Here is a 20,962-nt window from a genome sequence, read left to right as displayed (position 1 = left end):
GGCATTGCGCTGTAATATACATAAAAAATGGCTGCCAAATCGTATTAAACTTTTCAGTTCTACCTGTTAAAGCATAGTGAATATTCTCTAGGTAAAGGTTGTTTGAAAATTCCATTAGCCATATATCAGAGCGAGGTGGAACTTCTTTATTCCAGTACTGCAGAATAGTCTTCTTTGCAAGAACCATGCCATATGCCATATTGCCATTATTTCATAATTATTTAAATCCTCCATTTGCTGTGAGCAACCTAAAATGGCTGTTCCAGGATTAGGAGATAAATCTCTACACAAAACCTCAGAGTAAATCTGAAATATTTCTTCCCAGTACTTAGTGAGTTTAGGGCAGAAAAGGTTCCCTCAGACTGTTTGCATTTCATACATATTGGAGATGTGGATGGGTAAAATGAGTGAAGTTTCACTCTAGAGTCATGAAACCTGTGTACTACCTTATATTGGATCAACTGGTGCCTTGAGTTTACTGAACAAGAGTGGAAGTTGCTTAGGCATTTAGATCAAGATTCTGGTGTTAATTCTGTTCCTATTTCACCTTCCCATAAGGCCCTGTGGTGTTCAGTACTCAGTGTCATAGAAGAGTCCCAGAAGTTTACAAACAAGGATACCAGGTCCTTTGTTGTAGGTGGTGACACTTTTTCTTAAAATGTTGAGAATTAAATATTCTCTAAAAGGGAACAGTGTAATTACACTATAATAATATATGCTTAAAGTATGTTATTTCATATGAAAAATCAATCAAACGTTTCGAGTCTGATCCTCGGATCCTTTTTCACCCATCTGTGAGAGATTTTGCGCCAAAAAATTGCGATCTTTTGTAGGCAGCCTTCTCGCATTGCTTGACAAACACATGTGCTCTGCCATGCATTGTTGCCAAAATGTGCATGCACCCCTTCTTTATCACTGCGTCCAAACTCTGACCAGGATTATGAGTCGCAGATTAGTGAATCAGTAGTTCACTACTACTCTTCTGTTGAAAGTTGATAGGTTTTTAACCAGCAATCATTTAAAAAGCGAGGAATTCAGTTAATAAATAATTCTCTTGTTTAATAAATAAGTTTGCTACTTTACAATGCACGATAAAAAGAACTACTACATTGTTTCCTCTTCTACTGGTGTTCTACTGATGTTCCAATAGTTGACCAATTACAAATTCTCTCCTGCTTGAATGAACCAAACAAACACATAACTTAAATCTGAATATCCATCCAAAACTTTCAAACTATTGCGAAACTACACAACACGAAGAGATGCAGCGCAAAGTCAAGTTCATTGTCTTGCCACAAAGAATAAATGAATAGTTTTAATGATAGTGTTTTCAACAATGGGTCTGTTTTTAATGTGAATTACGTCCCACAGACTTGAACACACAAGAGGGCTGCGCCTTCTGTTCAATAATTCAGTGTGTTTACACACGAGTCTGCAAACTTATTAAAGATGGAATAATTAATATCTGGATACAATGGGATGTTGAAAAGTGCCATCTGGAAGGCAGCACCTTTCAATAACTTTAATAACAGAGTGCACGTTCCCCTGTGCTCATCGCGGGGAGATGTGATTACATATCCACAATCATTTGGTCTGTTTGAACTGTAACTACTTTCATAAGGATGAATTGCAGTTTGTTTTTACACTGCAAGGAAGCCTAATATGTCAAAGACAAGGTTATGACTTTACTTAAGGCAAACAGATCCACATCCAGCATATATAAAAGATGAGCAGTTTTTTTAAGAAAAGAATGACCTCGATGTTGACAACAGTTTTAATGCATCCAGGTTAGGGTTGGCTTTAGAAAGAAACATCACAGATAGAATCCCTGACATCCCACTTTATTCTCAAGTTTGCTAAAGTATGGTATGCACAAAACAAAAATTGGGCTCATTCCAAACACAAGAGAATTTCGCCAAATATGATAGAAATTGGCTGATTCTCCAAATTTGCTTTTTCGTTTCAAAATACTAGCTCAATGCCTTCTTATCACTGATACATATATAATTTGTTTTCGTTCATGGTATTTCATGGGCACACCTGTTTCAAAACATGTTCAGAGTACAAGCAACGTCCGACTTACCACCTGCCCAACTTACGTCCACCCGTACTTACGACCACGGCCAGCAGATGCCAGCAGATTTTTTTTTTAATTCAATGTCTGGCACTGCAGCACGTAGCAGCCCGGCAACGCGTACAACAGTTACGGCAGCACAGTATCCCAGCATCTCACTCTCACACAGCCATCTACCACTACAGTAGTAACTATAACCCTCGCGTTGGCTATTTTGAATAGCATTCCACTTAAATCCAATCTGACTTACGACCGGTTTATCGGAACCGATCCCAGTCATAAGTCAGATGTTACTTGTACTTCATTAGGAACTGATTCGACCACTGCCACAGTGGATTACTACATTCCCTTTGTTATTCACCTCTTTAAAACACTTTCTTCTGAACTTTTTACATTTGTTATTTTCTGTACTCTCTCGTCTTCTGCTGTTGATTTTCGCGATCATTTTTCTCCTCTTCTATGTTACTGACTCCTCTTTAAATTAGGCAGGTGCAAAGGCGGCTTCCACCACCCACAAGCCTGATTGAACAAAAAGGACCCAGGTGCACCAAAACAAAACAAAGTCAAATGTTAAGGACAAAAAAAAAAGATAAGTTGTCCACTTGTTCTGAAGTCCTGCAGGCGGGGCCGTGAACCAAATTTTCTTCACAGCTAACCTCTTGTCTAACACACTCTCTCTCACTCAACAGGCCAGCGGGTGAAGAAACCCACTGAACCTTTTAGCACGACTTGATGACATCATGATGTGTGCCAGAGACCCTCGCACCCTCGCTGTGTGACAGAGGGAAGAGGGGACTTGCTGGAATCAGCATGATAGCCAGCAGAAAGTGCGAGTGCATTAGACCCGCGGTACCAAGAGAGGCATCAATTAATGAGCAGCCAGAAAATGTGTCCACAGACACTCGGGGCCAGGGTGCTGCAGGAGGCCAGGGCACGGCCATAGACAGCTGCAGACATCAATAATAGAGAATTATATTTTCAATTTTTTAATTAATAAGAGCCAGGGGACAATGTACAGAGTGACATCCATGCGAAGAAATTACCAAATTAAATATGTCCATTCTGTCACTAATGAGGGGGGAACAGAATATATATATATATATATATATATATATATATATATATATATATATATATATATATATATATATATATATATATATATATATATATATATTTGTTGCTAAACGTGTCGGTTCTGTAGTCTGGCCAGCATTGGTCACAGTTCAGTCAGAATTTAAATGTAAACACATATGTAGCTGTTTACCAAATGGCTACAAGGATGAATCCTGGGGAATCAAAAGTGTTTACATTGAACCTCTACCAAACTACCGTATTACACACATTAATGACTGTCTACTGATGTGAAGGCCACTCACTGGTAGGAGTGACTGGCAGCTACAAAAGCTGTTTCTCTCAGACCAAAACAAAACAATCTCTGTTCAGCGTTTAAGATTGCCTCAGTCAACAGAGCAAACAGAAACACACACTGCTGCCGTATTGTTCTCCATGTGAATCATCAAGTCAATTTAGTTTTATTGTTGAGCTGCAGCAGTGAAGTGGATAAGACACATAGAAGAACAGCAAGAACCTGAATCCCATAAAATGGTTGCTCCATAAGTTCCATTCACATCATAATTCTGGTCCAAACTGAGTCGCACCATGCAGACGACCGCTTACCACAGTAATGGAGACATTTTTGGACCTTTCTATATAAATATCACATCTACCTGCGCAATGACACCGAAAAGGACGTGTCAGGTAGAGCTCCATCATGTCAAAAAACATGATACTTGAAATATTTTTCTTGGGCACCTGCAGAGTGGTAGCATCAAGGAAGAGCTTTCACACAGTCTGTCCCAGTCCAAGCCACTCAAATCCCCAAACTTACCCACCATAGCAGATCCTTAATACTCACCCACATTGCATAGCTTCCCTCCTACGTCTATTGTTAAACCTTTTGTGTTATGCCTCTAAGATGCCCTCCAAATTTCAGTGTTTTAGTTGTTGCTTCATTCACCTACTGTATCTCCTCAGCAAAGCTACAACTCTCCCAGATTCATTCTTGTTTTCATTGCAGTCCTCCTTCTAGATCTAAATTACCTTTTTCTGCGATGCCCAGGGGCAAAGAATTATACAGTTTTTTAGCTGATAGAATCAAAGAGAAAGATATGTGCTGTATTGTGCATGTTATCTGAAGAGTGCAGATACATCTTTGTCTCGATTTGACTCAAGACACATTGGTATGTGGTTACCGACATAAGATATGGAATGACATGAAGTTGAAGAAGGAGCGGCGGTAGAATATATCAACTATTATTACTTATTACAATGCTCCAAGCACTTTGAATAGCATTTAATCATTTAAAAGATGTTCCATCTCCTTAGCCCGACTCTTCAATCAAACTGCAATCGGAACACATCCGAAATATATCATTTCCGTGCACACTACAATGCAGCAGTGACCTGTTTCTGGTAGCTACAAAAACATTTTCCTGCTCTAACTGGCACCCCTTATAATTTCATTAAACCATGTTTCCATCCCAACCAGAATAGAAAAACATCTCCAAAGACTCCTTCCTTTAAACATTTGTAGATATGAAAATATAGCTGTGGAAGAACTGGGGCAGAGAAAAAGTGGCAAAGTGCTGGCAGACTTCCTCTTCATTAATATTTCAGCTTATGTGGAAAGTATTTCAATGAAGCGTATTTACCTGAATATGGCCGGTAAATGCTGCAGTTGAAATGCTGCCAAGAATTTCAACCATCCCTGTCACTCAAATCTGAAGAGGCACTCTCCTTTCATCACCCTTTTACCCTTTCTGATGAGGGTAGAATTTCACTTTTGTTTTTCCCCTTAAAATATTTTCTTTCATCTTAATGGATATTTGTTAGTCGAATAATTACCAAGGGTGATCTGGTTTTTAAGCTGCAAGAGGAAACACAAAACACAAAAAAATGGATGCACTGACGTAATGACGGGCAGCTGGAGGTGAGGTATGCTGACAGAGACGGCAGGTGAAAAGGTGGAGACTGATATATTTGCTTATTTCCTGTTAAAGAAGTGGTGGGTGTCCAGTCCACATTTTGCCCCTTGTGTGATGTGTTGGTCCAGCTTGCCTGTGACACCATGCTGTTATCTGGCCGCTGTCCCGGGTACTGAAAATGGAACACCCAGTTTTCAGGCAGGAAGCTTTAAGGACGCCATATTTTTCCGCCACTGTGTACCACTGTAATTATGGTGAATGTGATTTAAAAAATAATAGACTTATAGCCTATAGTATAGTCGTTGTTGCCATGTACTGGGAGGTGCTTGAGTACTGGGTTCTCCCCAGCGTTTTAGAATGGATTTGAATACCCAAGATCAAGCATTCCGCCCATGAAGCTGAGTTTTCTGTTGTAATAACAGTGTTAGCTCGGTTGTTGAAGTAGACTCCAGGAAAGTGTTGGCACCCCTAGAGGAGAGGAGAAGGATTGCAAATGAATATACAATTTGCTTGTTTTGTTTAGTGACTTTAAGGCTGAAGGGCACCACCTCAAAAGTGGTTTGAATAACTACAATTTGTATTGTTTTCACTTCATTTTCATTGGTTTCTGTCAGTTAAGTGTTCAGTCTTGTGAATTCAATATGAATCAAAATAATTACAATAGCACACTGTGAGTCAATAATAGTTTTTAAACCAAGACACGACTCACTGGCCCTTCCAACCACAGAATGACAGCTTTTTCCAGGGGTTTGCTGAGGGGCTCTGAAGGATAGAATGATAGTGATGCCCCTGAAAAAAGTTTCAACATAAGGTTGAAGAAAAGCTCTAAATTTAAGCTCTATTTCTCAGACAAATTGATCCAGATTTGTTGTCAGTGACATAAATCATGGTAAGCTGAATAACTTGGCAAGACAAGAATAAAGGTTTTTTTGTTTTGCTTTGTTTTCTTGTACTCAGACTAGGTCTAAAGCTAAACCACCAGACAGACATCTGTAGAGAGATGAGACGAAAGACAGCAATGTCTGACTCCTTGGATGGGATCTGCTTCCTCTGAGCTGCACCACATTCTCCTCTTTCCTTTCATTTTCTCTTCCCACCATCTCACACACTGAGGTCCAAAGCCCAAGAGAAATTAGTCACCCTGCACACTGTGGTGCGAGAGCATGCGTGTCAGTGTGTGTGTGTGTTTTAGAACAAATACAGAGACTGCAAGGAGAACAGAGAGGTTGAAAGAACAAAATTGTTTTTCATCGCAAGCCCTATAATTCCTCTTCATCTCTGAAAATTGATGCTATGTTGGGACCAATTTATGTTGGTCCTCAGCAAAAGAGTAACGCAGTAACAAGATTTGTTTCGTTGTTGAACAAATATAGAGGAAAATGGTTTTATAATGACCAGGATAGAAACACCAGCTCACTAGAAACCTGGGATTATTTTGGATTTGGTTCAATAAAATCGAGACAAAAGTGATTTCTGTATAATGTGCATAGCATTCTGAAAAGTAATAGGCTTTACTCTTATTATTCTTGGTGGCCGCACACACGCTAGGAAGTCGCTGATACAATGAGCAATTGGATGATCCGAGTGAAACAAAAAGCTGCTTAATAAAATTCTGTCCTTTTGGGAAAAGTTACAGCGCGTTTGCTGCAAATTCTAATCGGCTTCTTTATTGCATTTATTTCCATGTTGCTCGCTCACGTACGCATGATGGGTATCTTATTTTACAGCCGCTTGTCTTAGGTCTTGTTGATGAATTCTCAAAAATGTCTAGAGGTTTCGCAAGCTGGAGGAAATTGAAACCTAATTGTGGACTTAAATCCAATCAGCACAAAATGACAAAAGCTCATTAGTGAGTCATCATTGCAACTTGCTGCACACAAAAGTTCTAATATAATCAACGGAGCGTTCTGTCTGCATGCAGACTTCCTCCCAGCCACTGGGTTTCTAAATATAGACACGCAATGTTATGCTACAGCTGACAGTTCTGCGCCTCTTTAAGGTGATAGTGGAGAGTCAAGCGTTCTAAACACGTGTAAAATGGCAAATGAAGAAGAAGATGAAAACAACCCAGCTCTCCATGTAGCCAGTCATTGCAACTCTTGCACCACTCCGACTGCATCACTTACTTACTTTTCTGTGCTTGAGGAACACTTCAAAAGAGTGGTGCTCTTCCCAAACCTAACTGTGGTTGTTATTCCGAAGATGACTTGAATACCAACAATTATAATAATTCAGCGGTGTACTTGTCTCACACTCTGAATCCGTCGTGTCAAACTAGACAACTCAGCGGCCAAAATTTCAAACACAAACCAAGCGGCAGGCCAATGAAAATTCATGTGTATTGAACACTCTGTAAGTGCTGTTCTTCGACCAGAAAAAGTACTTAAGACAGAATCTGATATGACTGTCTCTTTTAATTATTGAACGCTACCTATAGCTTAAGGCTTCTCTGCGGTTGGCTTCAAAACACATAGATTGTCTTCCTTCACCACTGAATCATAACAGACAGGGTGGTTTTCTCCTTGAAGCTTATTCACCCAACTTCCTCTGCTTTTGGATCTTTCATAGAATTCCCTCATACATTCACGTTCAAGATTTATTCTTTTCATTATGACCTCCACTTGTTAGCCGGCTTCACGGCCTGCTAAACGCTTTAACACTAATCTTTTTAGGTCATGGTGTCAAGATGCTTTGTTGCTAACCTAGTTTAATAAACAGCTTTTGGAAGCCACATTAAAAGACTAGATTTGCCTCTCACCTGTATATTTGTGGTCTGTAAGTCCCGTGGCGTGCCTGTAGTGGGTCTGCACCAGGTCCTCCACCCAGTGTGGCGACCGTGACCGGTACTGAAGGAGTAGCAGCGACTCTTCGAGCCTCTCAGCTTCTGACCATAGGTGAATATTGGAACCTAAATTGAATCCTAAATTTTGTCTTTTGATTTTTATCATCCTCATCTTGGCTGCTCCCCACTCCCACCAAAGACCTCTGGTTACATTCATAATTCTTTCTACTATATGCTTGCTAATCGCTGTAAGCTTTCCTTTTACAGAATTCAGCTCCAGGACAGCATAATGAAGCTATCAAGCTAACAGAAATGTGAAGCAATTTTCCATATTTCCACCATGAGAACATTCTAATTTATTTGTGTCGGTGCACTTTTTAAAAAAATTCAATAAAGGCAATGGACAAATGAGTCGACTAAAAGCCAAGGTTGCAGCGGGACAATATGATGGAACAGCGAGTAAACAGGATGAAGTCATAAAAACGTGCAATAAAAAGAAAGCTTTAAGAACATACAGTGGTGAAATGGGTTGTAATTGATTTTTCAAAGAGCCAGGTTAAAATGGCATGTTTTGAGCATTTGGTGGATGTGTTTGCACCGTCCTTCATTTGTTTGTATTTCAGGCACTTAAAGCCGAATGAAATGGGTCTTCTTAATCGCCTGGATGGCCAGAACAACAGAGCCCATGTTGTGAACCAGTAGCTTGCCTATCATATCCTGTAAAACAAGCAGAGAGTGGAGGGTTTTCAGACCACCCCCAGATACACCTCTTACAATTCAGGACTGAATAGGGAACAGTATTTAAAGCCATTCTTCATGAATGCTCTCTGAAAGGCATGAGGCATATCCAGTGTATATTTAGATATGAAAGGAAGAAGGGCAGAACCTAAAGACAACGAAGCCATCCAAAAGATTGAACCACGTCGTCAAAGATGATGGCACAAATCCTCTCCCTTATGTCAAACAGGCAACACATTTTCAATGAAGCTTAAAGGCTTTGTATGGAAAAGCATGGACAACAAACACACAGGAAAACTGCAAATCACGGTTTGCTGCACATGAGCAGAAGTATTGGCACTCGCTCTTTTTGGCCAAAAGAACAATGATGAAAAAAAAAAATCAATGTGGAGATGTGTATAAAAGCAGAAATGGGAAATAGAGCTCATTATCTCGGAAGATGGATTCTCAAAGAATTGGCAAACGCTCCAAAATCCTCCCACATCTGTGGAGAAGCCCTTTTTTGCTTGAACAAAACGATGACAGCCATTGAAAAAAGAAGTCAAGCCGCATCATGGCTGCATGGTGAATGTAGACCACAAATATTATGGCTGCACAGTGAATTTATGAAACATGATGGAATTGCGTTCCAGTTATGCACTGCAATACCCAGTCTTGTTTTGTGCGGTGATGTTCTGAACTTTCATTTAACTCATACAGTTGGCATAGGTGGCTGACATCCAGGGTTTCCCCACCCTTGATTCAGATAATATAAATAAAAAGAAAAGAAAACAAGTACAAACGGGGGGGGGGGGAATCATAATCCTGAAAGCGTGGCAGCTTTTATTTTGCCACAGCGGTGTACCTTGATCGTTTATTTGTTGTTGTTGTTTATTTTCAACACCTCTTGCCATTGTTTGTTTGTATGTTTTTTAGTTTTCTAATTTTTCTTTCTTTCCTTTCAGTCCATATATTTCAGTATTTCATCTATTCAATTCAACCAGAGTGAACGATTGGCATCTAGTTACTTATAAAGCAACAAAGGTTTCATTATCTTAAAATAAATGCATTATCTAATTCATTTTTCAAAAATGAAAAATATATCAACATTTTTAATCTTTGTAGAAAGACTGCGGTAGTAACCAGTATTCACTGTCCTCAAAGTCATTTTAAAACCCATCAATGACACTGCAAATATTTGTCATCAATAATAAACATTTGTCTATCTAGTTATTCTCACACGAGAAAACGGAACAAGACTACATGGAAATCCACACGATCAAGGGAATGTCTGTAATAAGCTAAATAAATATTTGATTTTAGATTTGCGCATCTCGTCCAAAGAGAACTGCAGGATTCATGCATCTAGAGATGAACGTGATTACATTACAATAGAAGCAATCCCTCAGCAATAAGCATGTCTTTGATAATGCATGCGTCAAACTCAAGGCCATATTCGACGCACATGAGCTCTAAATACATATAATGGAAGGTGATCCAAAAACTAGACCACCTTCAAAGACTACAGCTTCTGATTTTGAGTTACACATGATTTTCTAGCATTTTAAGTTGTTGTCAAGTGTGACTCCCAAGGATACCGCTACATCATCATCATCGTCTGCCCCTTAAGGAAGACTGTTAATGGCCCATTTATGTTCAACGTTACATGCGGCTCCAGATCTGGACAAAACCATCTGTCCCTGCTCTACGTTCATTTCATCCACATTTCTGCACGTTTCCACAAAACCTCCAGATACGGACCAAACGGCAAAGAACCACTGGGGGCAGTGTTGTTGTCACTAGACAATATGTAGGTAGCTCTAAAGAGACCCGAACATGACACAAAATTCTCCGTCCTCCAGTTGCATTATGGTTGCATAATGGTCTCACCAACCACCGCCTCCCACAACACTCCCTCTGTTTTCCTCTTTTGTGCAAAAGGTACATTATCTATACTTCATCCACAGTCACCATGTTGATTTTGGATTTTGTCGTTTTAACTTTTGACTCTGGGCTGCACCCTCTGGTGGATGTATTTGGTGAACAGCAATGCCAACGCAAAGAACGCATGGAAGTATGTGATCAGAACATTGCGTAAAGAAAGCATAAATGGGCCTAACAAGGATGAAGGTTGAGCTCTGAATTTTTTTTTCATCACCACCAACATATTGGTGATGGATACTGGATCGCATTACTTTTGCTTCAGCAGTTGAACAAGCATGTCACTGTGACTGTGACACTGAGACACTGAGACTGTGACACTTTACATTTTATTATTGTTATCAGTGGAATGGGAATCTAGAGAAAGTAGCGCTATAAATATGAGCAGAATTGAAGTTAATCTTAGGTTCACTTATTTTCAAAAAAGCAAAAATTACAGCAACTCTGCTTCATATTTTAATATAATAGACACGACTCACTGGCGAGAAGTCTTCAGAGTTGAACTGTATTTGCAGCAATTACGGGCGTACACAGGAGCCTGACTGGAACACTCTGCTCCAGCACCTCAGCTAAATCAAACTGCAAGAGGGTATTAAAACGTGAAAGCTTCTGCGAATATTTATAGTGATAGTACACAGTGCCCATAACTGACTGACAGAGGAGGCGTGTTTAAATGGATGAAAGCGATGCATGCACTCCAGCTACCCTTGAGCTAATTCTATCACGGAGAAGAGAGATAACCCTCCAGGTTCCTGTTTCTTATTCCCATCTCATACACCCCATCAAGACGAAGGAGAGTTTCTGTTAATAAAGGAAACTGTCTCCTCTCTTCTGTTGCTGTGAGCTCATGATGAAAAACATCAGCGGCCTTTGAGTCAGGTCGTCCTCAGCCCACATTCTTTTGTTTTCGCGGTGGAGAGCAGGAGACGAAGGAAACACTTAATCATGTCAACAAACAAGAGAAAAATGCTGAGAAGAGTTCAAACCTCAACTCAACTTTGGCCTCCTTTCTTAGACACATATATTTATTAATTATTTATTTATTCGCAATCTCAGTAGAAAGTACTCACAAAAACAGACTTCTACCGAAAAGCAAAAAAAAACCTCACCAAGGAACTCTGTACAGATGGAGGGAGCTAGGAAAAAAATACATGAAATGAGGTCTCTCACTCCCTCAGGAATCAGGGATTAGACGAAGGCTTCTCAAAATCGACAATTTCCCAACCTTTTCTTTGGACTAGCAGTGTGGAGTTTGGAGATTGTGTTCCCTGTGCTTGATAGGACGTTGATTCAGCACAAAAGCACAACATTGCGCCTCAACACTGCTAAACCTGACCACCTCAAAGAAATCAACTCAGAGGGAGAGAGAGAGAGAAGATTGAGGGGAGAAAATCCTCCAAGCCCACAAAGCTGAGAAATGTGTACATGGAACACTAGGTTCCTAAGCTCTAATGTTCAGGGAGGTTGAAGAATTCGCCAAGAAACACCACATACTGTTGTTATTTTGGAGATTAGAAAACGGTTTTCATCAGATCAATTATTTTCAGATATGCAACCAAATTCCCAAGGTACATGAAAGTCACGCTGTTTATTTTTTCGACTATACCTAGTGTAAACAATTTCAATTTGGAGTGTGGGTCAATAGTTCCTTGTGTTAACGGTGATGTTAATGGTGGATCTTGAGTTTCGTTCCGTTAAATTCTCATGACATGAATGTTAATCATATGTCTTTATATTAAAAATGAGGCTATCCTCACAAACACTACTGAGTAAGTGTCAAGAATTACTATTTTATCAGTCCTTTGTTTTCATGATGGCTGAGATTTGACACCATAAGACCCGGGGACACATTAACCAATGTCCCAGTTTGTGCACACAATCTCAAACAATGGCCACAGAGAAGTGCTTTATTGCACACCCCAGAGACTGACAAGATTCATCCAAGCGCTCTGCCACCTACGCAGGTGGACGCCTCATGCACCGCCCAGTTGCTGCGCTGCAACCTCCATGACCAGCAGGGTCCACCCCGCAGTCACTTGATTGATGTACAGGACAACTGGTCTGATGCCCCAGACAATACTTGGGAAGACATGGTAAAACACAATCAAACTTACATACCGTAAGACACTATATATATAACAATGATGGTGCTTCCAAAGAACTCAAGGTTTGTGTCAATATAAGAAAGAAACGCTGAAAACATTGGAACATACAAATGTTTTTGTATGTTCCAATGTAACCATTTTCCTTTCCTTTTTTTTTCCTTTGATATGTTGGAGGGAAAACCGAGATGTAAAACAATTCAGTGAATATTTTAGGCATCAGTATTTTATTATTCTGTAACATGGCAGTGCATGGCTCTACAGATTACATATTCTTACTGCTACAGTGTAACAGCTAAAGTGTATGTTGCTCATGGTTTTACTTTTACATGAAAATCTACGAATTTCAATCTAATTCGGCAAAATTACCAGGGTGAAACACCCATTTCATTGAAACCAGTATGATGGCACTACGATAAGGACGCTATACAGACACTACTTATTGGAAATATAAGGTGTTCCACTGGAAAAATAAGCAGTCCAATTTCTCGGGTTTATTAAAAGCCTGGTTTGGCATCAAATTTTGACGCTATGCATCCATTTTATAAGATTTTATAAGACAAAAAAGTTCATTTCTGCCAAAATGATTGGTAAACTGTCACTGAATGCGTGTGGGTCAGGTCAGGGAAGTACCTGATTCTTGCTGATTCTGGCTTCCACTCTCAAACACTCAATGGCACTGCATCTCTGAATCTTCTCACAAGCACTCTACTTTACACTACATACCCAGAAACTGCCTCAATCATAAGCACAGTGTATGGTCTAGGCAGGAAGTCAGTCAATGAAAAGCAAAGAGGATCCAGCACAGGCACAAAGCCAATGTAGGGACCAAATGTGTCCACTCGTGGAATCTATTCGGCCGATAACACGTCCAGCTGTCGGGAGTGCACTTTTTTATAAACTTATACTATATGAAACTTCAGTTGAAAGATTTGGTGAAACATGAAACATTCATGTTAGCAAAAGACAATGATTGTCAAGCAGGTCGTTTGCAATGCACCGCAACGCGATTGGCTGATTTGTACAGGTTTTATTTGATCGATTTCTTTGGAGACAATCCCATGCCACGGAACACACATTTCAGTATTATTTATTGAAGTCAAAAATGTACATCAATAAATGAGCTCTTCACATACTAAGCTACTTCCTGCTCTGATGTGGCACTTGTGTTCGCCGTCTGCTAGAAAGTGTCATTGAGTTTTCTTTTTTTCTTCATTTTTTTAGATCTGATTGTAACTGCTGGACCTGATGCCACATTCCACTAGCAGACACTTTTGGTGCCCAGGTGTCAGGTGAACGACATTCCCACTTGAATATTTGACATCATATACGAGAAGAAATGTTGGCGCTTCCGTAAGGCAGCCATTTTTGGTGGCTACAGGTACAGTAAAGTGCTGCCTTCGACATGTATGTGTCTTTTTAGCCAAATCAAACAATGAGTATTAGCATGTGTGTTACTATTTGGTTCGAGCAGTTGGCTCTCGTCATGTATGCCGTGAGAACCAGAGACAAGACGTCACCATGCACACTGCATGAATCCAGCAACAGATGAGACAGACGGCTCGGGACACACAATCCCACAGACTCATCCCAACACATTGTTGGTTCACATCAACACCAAAGAAAACACCTTCTCCCACTAATAACAAATCAGTTCAGATGTACACACACTTCCACTGTCACACACCCACACCCAAACACGCACACAGGAAATCAGCATGAATAAATAAGAGATGGAGTTGTGCTTCACAGTCTAATCTCTGAGGAAAAAAACATCTTGCCGCATCGGCAGGGATCAGCCAGGCCGATTGAGTGGGACACTGCTCGCTTCCAGGAAACCAATTTGTTTGTTTATTGTCTTGGTGTTTTGTCGGCGGTTACAGTTCATTGCAGCCAGCCCATCTTGGACATGCTCCTTTTAAATGGCATCTATAAAACATACGATGTGCTCTTCCCACGTCCTCCTGCTCCTCTGTACATGACACAACTGCACACAAGCGCCACAATGCAGCATTCCGTTTGCTTTGGTGGAGCTTTGAATTTTTCCATTAAAGAGCGACGCGTTCACTCCGGCAGATCAGGCAGCCGTGTTGAGGGGTGGAATAAACAGTGCTTTTCTAAACACATTAGCCTGCAAACACCACTGAGCAGTGAATCTCATGGCGATAACGTTGGGTGTAATCACGCACACTTTTACCTTATATTGTTCCACCATGACAAATCTGCAGAGATGGCAATGGTGCTGCATACTGAGTTTTGAGTGGATGATGCAATGTTCAGGATTTTTTTGTTAACTTGCGCTACTGGAATGCAATGTACACCGTGACAAGCCAGTGGGTTGCCATGTTTAAGTAAATCCAGCGTGTGCTAGAATACTTTAAAAAATGGATGAATGTTTCCAGCGATGAGAAAACCTTCACACTAAATCCTTGTATTTAAACTATATTTGTTGTTCTGCAGCACACATGGCTAGACTCGCCTGTTATTGATCTGCAAGAGTGCACAGTAAGCCGGCAGAGAACACAAATTCTGCCCGAGGTGGCTCCTTAAAATCAGGAGACAAAGCTCCTACCCACGGTGTTCTCTTCCAGTAGAAATCACCCGGTGTCTCATGCATATCAAGTACGAGTCTGCCGTCTTTTGGACTGATCAGGTTTGTTCACCGCAACAGTGTGAATGTCACTTTCAAAAGCATGCATATAAACAAGTGAAAATTGAGATTTTGAAGGCATGTCTGCCACCACAGACAGCAAATATAAACTGCACACCACACTGTGTTCACAACAACATTCAACATTTGCAATTCACTGATGGAATATCAGAGGGTGGATCAAATCATAAATAAATCCAGCTCGCAATATATAGTCGTCTCAGACGTTAAATGAAATTACAGTTCAGGGGTCTCTGTGCCAAAAAGGTGATAGCTAAAGCTGGATATGGACGGCAATTTCGGCAAATTGGTTAATACGTGCTCCAACTGCAGCTCACACAACAGAAGTGTCGAGAACATGATGGGACCAAGAACTAAGAACCATGACACAGGATGAATCCAGAACTGGATCTTAAGCTGTTTTAACAAACACAAATCGGTGCTTCTATCACTGTTTACATTTATAAACTGATAGAAGTGGACATGTGGATGACTCGACGGCAAGCTTTTTCCAACTTCCATTGAAGTTGTGTCATTGAAGTTAAGTCGGCAAAAGCTGGAGGAGTTAAGACCCATTCATGCTGAATGTTCCATACGGATCCAGATACTGAAGGAGCGTTCTGTCTGTGTTCTGCGTTCATTTCATCCGTATTTCCGCACCTTTCCGCAAAGCTCACAGAAATGGGCCAAACAGAGCAGTACCAGTGGAAACTGAGGGGTAGTGTTGTAGTGTTGTAGCTCTAATGAGACACAAAGAAGACATGACAATGGCGGAAATTCTCTGTCCTCTAGTTGCGATATATTTAATGGCCTCACCAACCACTTTCTCCTACAACACTTTTTTTGTTGTTTGTAGTTTGTCCAGCAGGTACAGTTACATTTTCACATGCAAAGGGAGTGTAAATGCGGCGATGACGTCATCTAACTACATAGAAAAAAAGACTGCATTTTTATAATGGCCGGATATAATAATAACATAGCATTTAACATAAAAAAAAAAAATCCTTAAAGAACAAAACGCCTTGTAATAATGCATTTATTCAATGTACAATGTACATTGTGTAATAAATGTAAGAAAATTGTGCTGATAAAAACATGCATTTGCATTGTGCCTCACTGCCTACAGTCTTGTAAATATGAGCAATGTACAGCTGGACAAGATAAAGTGCATGAACATGAATAACTTGAGTGTGTGTAGCATCCTCTACCCTCATATAATGGCGCAACAAACTATCATACAGCACATATAGCACGACAAGGTGATGAGGTCATCATTACTCATACACTTAGTAGTCTGTTGTCAGATATGAATAACAGTTAAAAAAAACATTGCCACTGATCAGTGACTTCATCAGTCGCAAAATTTGATGTTTGTTTTGCGGTGATTGTCGTAGAGATACAATCCAGATGTTGTTTGAACATTGAAACCAGCGTCTAATTTTGAATCACGTCTCCAGCTTTAGCATGGCACCGACGCAAAAAAAAAAGAAAACTACTTAGAATGCACATATATTTAGCAGGAAACCAGTTTGTCACGGTGCTGCCAACAGCCAGCTTTGTTAAAAGACCACAACAACTTGTCAGTGGAAGAATAATGACAACAACCATATGATTAGTTTACAATCTCTGGTCATTATTTCTACATATTCAAGTACAGGCGGTGAATGTATGAGGTTATTTACAGTAGCATGATTCACTGTTGTGATGATGTTCCTATGCTTGTGTCAGGGAAGATAAATAGTTCTCTACATACTTATGTCTACTTCATACATACAATATAAAAACAGAAGTTCATTTAATATACTTGTATGTGGGGTTTCAGCTTGTATTTATCAATATTGTGCATATACGGTGTATACGCAAATTTGTTTTTATAAATAGATATAGGACAGTTATGAATTATTAGAGCAATATTTTTGGTAGTGTCATCATCTTAAAAAATTCATTGTCTCATTAAAACTCACTACTTACTTCTGTCCTAAACCTGAAAAATGCACGCTCCTGTAAAGAGCAAGGGCTGTCCCGATTCGCAGGAAGTTAAGTTGAGGAGCGAGATCGAGGAAAGTATGTTCCTCAATTTTGAGATTCGCCAGCACCTACTTTAGGATTGAGGAATTCCCAGAATGCTTTGTGTATTTTCAGCCAATAAAAAATGACATCCAAAGCGAAATATTATGAAAACCATTGTATGATCTTATCCCATTTTATGTATTATTTACCTCATTGTTGCATGATATTTTTATTTTACAATCATTTGTTAATCATCTCAATAGTTGCTTTGAATTAAACTTTTTTTGCTTTTGCATAATGCTGCCCCCCACAGCGAGAGGATATACCTGCATTTAAGACGTGTCCCACTTCTTAGTCACACATAGCAGTTAACACTGTGTTTTGAGGGCTACGGTTGAGACTTAATGTTAAGGATTAAGGGAGGAATTGGAATTCACCCCAAATCTTCTAGCTGGACCAATATTTTGTCTCCTGCCAAAAGTAAATAAGTCAATCCTCTCCAAGAGAGGAGTTGAGAAACAGTTTACACACAATTTAGCATTTTCTGGGAGATAAAATGCCAACCACCTGTCAGCTCAAAAAAATCAAGCCGTTGCACATGCGCAGGCTATCAGTATGGTGGAGGCCTCACGGTGCTTGAGTTCTTTCTATGCAATTCATTTTGACTTGGATTTGAGTTGTGCAGCTTTCAAGTTCATACGATCATAGCGCCACTCTGATGAGGCACCACTTCCTGAAGGCGTCACTGATACACCAGTGCAGTCAATAACACATTTCACTTCACTGTCCATTCCTCTTCCACTGTATATTTGAAAGATAACACTGAAAACGTACTCAGAAAGTGCAGATCTTCACCAAGCAAGGAAACAGATCTTTGTTGCTTCAACTAGACTTTCTTCCCTTCTTATCAACACACACATCTGTTTATAAATTAGGTATTTATTTTCACATAAAGAGTGATTCGACTAACAATCCCTATCCAGGAGACGTTCATTTTGAGGTGACACTCACATTACTGTGATCCATTTTTCACCATTAGTGCTCAGTCGTTGCTCAAAATTCTGCCCTTAGCTTCCCTCCAGGGCTACTTTGAAATACAGGGGAAGTGTCACTAAAACCTCATCCCAGATAATCCCAGGGTGGCCTTTGCTCCCTGTCCGCAGTACCCACCAATAACACTTCACAATAAAAGCCCACAGAACAACAGCCCGCCGCAGGCAGCTTCAATGGCTACTGATGGCGATCTATAAAACAATATAATGGGTTGCCAGTCAGCATGTGTGAAGGAGAAGATCTACGCTTCCTCTGATTCACTGAGGGGGCTCCAATTAATCACAGCAGAATTGTATCACCCTGCAACAGGACTATTCTGCTGGATGAAACACGATGAGCACTAATTGAGAAGGGGGACGAAAGAGCTGACCACACCACACCTGTCAAGAGCATGAAGGGCAGATTAAAGAAGGTCAACAATGCTACTAAAAGAAGCACGGGAAGAAGGGTTGGGCATGAATATTCACCAGTGTGTCAGCAGAATAACAACAGTTTGGCGCACAGGGTCGCAGAGAGTAAATGCACGAGGCAGTTTTCATGGGGGACTCCAACTGAGTCTCTTCATCATAATCCAACAAGATAAGAGCATTGTGCTGTTCTTAAGTCACAAACAAGCCGCTTAAAGCTCGAGTTTTTGCTTCATTTTTTTTTTCCATTCAGAGTCGAGTGGAATAATAATAACAGTGATGGAGGAGGCGGCTCCCGCTGCGATCTCAGCTCCATGTTCCAAATCAAAGCAGCCATTTGACTCGCCTGTACAGTGGGAGGCCTTGTTTGTGTTTGGGGTTACCTTCACTTTCGATTAAGGGGGAGGAAGGTAATGGTTTGGTGCTCTGACAGCACCATATTGACAATTTCTGAGCTGCATTTTCATTCACAGGCAAAATAAAGCAGCCTCCTTTCAAGCAATGAAGTTTTAGAATTTCAAAAAATTCTTTCAAATCTTTTCAAGAAGACTCCTTAGGTAACTAAATTACCAAAAAAATAAATCCAATGTAGATATATACGTAAATATTTTCAGTAGCAATAATTCAGTGTCAATTGCAATAGAATCAACAAAGCAACAGAATTGTGGTAAATCAAAATGGCTTGGGGTCATTGCAGCTGTTGTAATAATTAAAAACAAGGTAAAATCTGTTAAACAAATGAGCAAGTCAACCAAAAAAATAATGAATTATTACCAACAGCAGCTCAAGTCAACTACATTCATATGCTACGAGGGTGTGAAACTGAGGGTCCTGAAGAAATACATTTCAAAAAATGTGCTGCATTCTGTGCCAGGAATTGTTGAGTAACCTAAATATGTGGCCAAATGAAATATCACTATCATTTTTATATAATTATAGATATAAGGGGACATAAGCGATTGGGCTAATATCATTGAAATACTGGTGAGCTAATAAGCTATAATGCTAGCATAGCACAAACATGCACTCAGAATTTGGCTATTGATACATTAGATAAAAATACAATACATGATAGCTCAGAATAGGTGATAGACATCTCATTTTTATTTGAAAGAAAATTTCAGATGGACAGATCGACAGACTAATTATTCATTCATTCATTCAATTCCACGTGTATTGATGCAATAGACATTACATTATGCTTTTTTTCTTTCAATAAAGTTGGGCAGTCAACCGAGATTGGTCAAGTTATGAATGAACATCCACTGTCTCGGAAGTGTGGTCATTCAAAGTAGCGATCAATCGATCGCGGTGGTACATTCGTTAATTATTTAGCTGTCACGTCATGTAATTATGGGGTTTGTAATTCCTTCACTCCCTTTCTGAACCCGAGCTTGAACACGATCGAGAACAGAAACAATGAAAACCAGTTCCTACCTGTCGGTTGTTGTCACTTAATCCGGGGGTGCCTCGTTTGTTTCATTTATTCTCCATTGTCAGCCAAAAAGAAAACAATATCTTGACACAAACGCGATCTCCACGCCTCCTCAAGCCGACAGCATCATCTCCGGTCAGATGCCAAGGCAGTCCACCAGCGCAATCCCCGAGTCAAACAAGTCTGGCTGCTGGATACTTGAACGCAGCTCACTTGGAAGTCTATAAAAGTTCCTGCTCCTCCGAGCTCCGGCTCTAAAAGTGCTCTCCTCCCGAGCTCTTCCGCTGTCGTGCTCCTCTCATTCCTAATCAAACATCATTTTCCCCCGCTTTAATATCCACATTTTGGCTCAGCCTGGGTTTTGGCATCGTCCTCGTGCAGTTAGAGGAATGGATTTGAGGTGTCCGAGGGATGCGGGAGCAGCAGGGCTCGTCACGGCGTGTCAGTGAGTCAGCGCTGGTGTTTTATCGCCACCCAGCGGCGCCTTGCACTACTGTCCGGCGTCAACTGGCCTTGTACCTGATGATACATAAGCAGTGAGAACAAGTCAAGCGCGTGTGTTTTATACAGGCGTTTCTCACTTCTCACAAGCAGCATCCTCCCTTAACTTATCCTGAGCGTCCTCTCTCGTCACACTCATCCCCCTCATGCCCTCATTCACCTCGTCCATGATCCTCAATAACTGTACCTCATCTCTCGTGTCCTAACCATCTTTCCTTCTTCTGATATGCTCGTTTTCCGATCATGTTCTTCCTAGTCACGACAAACATCTCTGCCACGCCCCTCTAAACCAGCAGCTCTCGC

The 20,962-nt window shown here is 40.4% G+C and overlaps 1 protein-coding gene across 1 annotated transcript in view; it reads right to left on the bottom strand.

Moving 5' to 3' along the window:
• Positions 1-20,561, bottom strand: part of tafa3a (TAFA chemokine like family member 3a) — a 133,899-nt gene extending 113,338 nt beyond the window's left edge. Inside the window, exon 1 of the mRNA XM_053869291.1 lies at positions 20,161-20,561. The gene's annotated coding sequence lies outside the window, so the exon portion shown is untranslated. The remainder of the gene's footprint in view (positions 1-20,160) is intronic.
• Positions 20,562-20,962: the final 401 nt, after the last annotated feature.

Source organism: Synchiropus splendidus, chromosome 6 (assembly GCF_027744825.2).
Source record: "Synchiropus splendidus isolate RoL2022-P1 chromosome 6, RoL_Sspl_1.0, whole genome shotgun sequence".
NCBI classification, from domain to species: Eukaryota; Metazoa; Chordata; class Actinopteri; order Syngnathiformes; family Callionymidae; genus Synchiropus; species Synchiropus splendidus.
This window is presented reverse-complemented; position numbering and strand designations above follow the sequence as displayed.